This window comes from Heptranchias perlo, unplaced genomic scaffold, assembly GCF_035084215.1.
Source record: "Heptranchias perlo isolate sHepPer1 unplaced genomic scaffold, sHepPer1.hap1 HAP1_SCAFFOLD_54, whole genome shotgun sequence".
Lineage (NCBI taxonomy): Eukaryota > Metazoa > Chordata > Chondrichthyes > Hexanchiformes > Hexanchidae > Heptranchias > Heptranchias perlo.
Window position 1 is genome coordinate 4,530,121 of NW_027139559.1, and position 3,900 is coordinate 4,534,020.

Consider the following 3,900-nt stretch of genomic DNA (forward strand, 5'->3'; position numbering starts at 1 on the left):
CAGATCCCCACCACCCACTGAAAAACATTCTGCTCTCCCCTATAATCCTTCTAACAAGTCATTCTTCAAAATCATCCACCTTCTTCAAAATCATGACGTGTCCAGACAGAGCAGATTGAGAGAAGCTGTTCCCATTGGCGGAAGGGTCAAGGACCAGAGGAGATAGGTTCAAGGTGATTGGCAAAAGAACCAATGGTGACATGAGGAAAATCTTTTTTGCACAGAGAGTGGTTCGGATCTGGAATGCACTGCCCGAGGGAGTGGGGGAGGCAGATTCCATCATGGCCTTCAAAAGGGAACTGGATACGTACTTGAAGGGAAAGCATTTGCAGGGTTACGGGGATAGGGCGGAGGAGTGAGACGAGCTTGATTGCTCTTGAATAGAGCTGGCGCAGACTCGATGGGCCGAATGGCCTCCTTCCGTGCTGTTACCTTTCTGTGATTCTATGAATATAAGTGGATGGAGCTTGCACGACTGAAACTGTGCTGTGTTGTCTCTGAACATCAAACTCACCGAGTCCCTTAACTGCTGTATGTTGGAGAGCTCAGACCACCAATGTGGAGACCATTGTTTTTTCCAGCTGTTATTCACATCTTCTCTTACAGTAATTTTCCCGGTAGCTGAGAATGAAGTGAGCTGAAATGAGCAGGTCCAACGAGCTGGTTTGGAGCACAGGCCAATGACTGATCGCAGCTTGTTACTCAGTCAGTCAGCTCCGTTACAGCCGCTCCTGTCAGTAACAATTGAAGAGAAACTGTAAATCTGAAACAAAAATAGATAATTTACAATAATTTATATCATCCCACACTTCTCTGTTTCACAGTTTGTCAAACCCAAAACAGCCTCTGTCTGAGAATTGAATGGTTATCGGGGCCGTCACTTAATATCGGAACTCGTTGATTTTTCGGGGCTGATGCTGGTTTATTTCTTTCAGTGAGTGACCCATTTTACACCAAGTGAAGGTCCAATTCTCAGATCAGAGTCTGGGACACTCTGCTATGTCCAGTCTCCGTTTTGCGAAATTCTAAACCCCTCTGGTCCGGTCATTTCTTGGGAATGAGTCCGAAGCAGTCGGGCCACTCGTTTTTAATATCTGTGTCCTCACTGCTAAATAATAAGATTGCGGGTTTCCTTATCAATAATTGTAAATTATTATACTGACTGTTGAGAATCCAATGGAATTGAGCCCCAGATATTCAGTCTGTGCATCTCCTCATAATTGTTGGTGTTTCTCTACGAGTAATAAAAGCAACCGTCTGGTGAAGTAACTCATTGCACAAATATTCCCCGCAATTAATTCCTCTCTTGTTTAATGCAAGGCGAGTGCAGCTCGAATATTATTTTGACGACTATAATTATTTCCCGAATTTCTTTCCACATTGTGCTCCATTTTTTAGGATGATTTGTGAATGATATTTACCAAATGAGCATTTCCTGCTCAGTGGTGATTTATATTTACCTCCAGCAAAAGCTGATTTCTCCTGACATATTACTCCTGCTCCGAACTACAACAACAAGCTTGGTGTGAAATATATGAACGAAAGTGTTTAATAAAATGGAATAGGGAGAATTTAGATATTTACAAAAGTTTGCCCAACATCAGATTCACAAGAACAGAGTGAAAGAAGAGGTAAAATATATTGGGTTCTGTGGCGCGACGGACAGCACATTGGACTTTTAGTTCAAGACTGTAACGACATTTGAAAGGTTCTGGGCTTGAGTTCTCTAAGAGTTATATTTCAGATCACGACTCTATAATAATGATGCTGTGTTCCACTAGAGTTCTATTTCAGATCACGACTCCATAATAATGATGCTGTGTTCCACTGGAGTTATATTTCCGATCAGGCCTCCATATTAATGATGCTGTGTTCCCCCACAGTTAGATTTCAGATCAGGCCTCCATAATAATGATGCTGTGTTCCCCTAGAGTAATATTTCAGATCAGGGCTCCAAATAATGATGCTGTGTTCCTCCAGAGTTATATTTCAGATCAGGGCTCCATAATAATGATGCTGTGTTCCCCCAGAGATATATTTCGGATCAGGGCTCCATAAGAATGATGCTGTGTTCCCCAGGAGTTATATTTCAGATCAGGGCTCCATAATAATGATGCTGTGTTCCCCAGGAGTTATATATCAGATCAGGTCTCCATAATCATGATGCTGTGTTCCCCCAGAGTTATATTTCAGATCACGGCCCCATAATAATGATGCTGTGTTCCCCCAGATTTATACTTCATATCATGGCTCCATAATAATGATGCTGTGTTCCCCCGATTTATATTTCAGATGAGGGCTCCATAATAATGACGCTGTGGGTGAAACAAAAATCCAAGCTGATGTCCATGAAAGGCAACTGCCGGCCCGACACTTCCTGTTATGCGAGTGGCGCCGGTCCACCCCGACTTTCTCAATCCTGAATTCCCTTTGATCTGGATTGACGAACCGCTCTCAATGATGACGTTTTAGGCCTGCACTGTTCTGGTCTCCATATTACGGAAACGGATATAGAAGCACTGGAGAACGAAAATAAAATATTCACGAGGATCATAACAATTCTAAGAGGTTATACCTATCAGGAAAGACTGAACAGTGTGGGACATTTTACTCTAGAAGAGAGAAGACTAAGAGGTGACCTGGTCGAGGTCTTTACAATTATGTCGTGGTTTGATAGGTGGGGATAGAGAAGATGGTTCAACTTACGGGGAGCCGAAATTTTCGGGTGATCAGTAGAAAATAATCACTCATACCTTCAATAAGGAATTCAGGAGAAACATCTTTACTCAGACAGTAGTGAGAATGTGGAACTTACTGCTACATGGAGTAGTTGAGGAGAATATCTTAGAAATATGTAAGGGGACGCTAGATAAGTACACGAGAGAGAAAGGAACAGAAATATATGCTGATAGTTTTAGATGAGATGGAGTAGGAGGAATATTGTGTGGAGCATAAACACCAGCAGAGACCAGTTGGGGCGAATGGCCAGTTTCTGTAAATTCTATCTAGAATCTATGTATTGTTTTATCGCAGGGTTACACTGTCGTATTGTGTCGTGTTTTGTTTTAAACACAGGTTCTGGATCTGAGACAATATAGTACACAGGCGAAAGTAAAAGGTACTACTTTATTGTAACACTTATAACATATAAGTACTGTAACAGACAAACAATCAATCACAAGCTCACGTGCGTCTGCCCGTCGGGGACCCCTGAAGTCGACGGCTGGTAATTGAGCCTGTGGTTCTCCAAGGCACCGTATGCACTCGCAGTCCTCGGTGAAGTCCTCAGAGTCTGGAAAGTCCCCGATAGTTATACTGGGGCATGAACAAGTGCATTTGTGGCGGACGGCCAGTTCAAACAGCTGGTGGCATGAGGCGTCTTGCGCGTTGTAAACACGTTTAGCTGCTGACAACACTTGTGAAATGTCATAGAGTTCACCCTGATGTTCCAGTGCCCACATGAGAACACGAAGAAGGAGATGCTTCAGGGAACAGACCAGCTGTCCCTTGAACTCCGGTGGAAATGTTGGAAGCAAAAGGTTAAACTGCTCCAGGTGAGGCTCGAACTCACAACCTCGGCATTTCTTGAGCCTGAATACTGTTATATAAGTACCGCGCGCTAACCGATTGCGCCACTGGAGCCGCGTTGGGTTAGTAGTCTCATCAAACACACTCATTTTCGGCCTGTAAGACTGCATATTCTTTCAGGCAGGTTTCCAAGTGGACACATGCCGCCACCTGCCACTTGGGCATTGGTGTTTTGGAAATCGAATTCTTTCCTGCCACACACGAAGCAAGTGTTCGATTAACGCCCAATGTAGGAGCATTTTCATTCTGCATTCATGACATCGCGTGAATTGCGATAAATTCATATTCAGCTTCGATCTGCACAACATCTTG

The 3,900-nt window shown here is 43.5% G+C and overlaps 1 non-coding gene across 1 annotated transcript; it reads right to left on the minus strand.

The window, feature by feature from the left end:
- Nucleotides 1–3,546: 3,546 nt before the first annotated feature.
- On the minus strand, nucleotides 3,547–3,642 carry trnai-uau (transfer RNA isoleucine (anticodon UAU)). The gene is made up of 2 exons: nucleotides 3,605–3,642; nucleotides 3,547–3,582 (listed from the first exon to the last, which is right to left on the minus strand). It is a non-coding gene; the product is annotated as a tRNA-Ile (tRNA).
- Nucleotides 3,643–3,900: the final 258 nt, after the last annotated feature.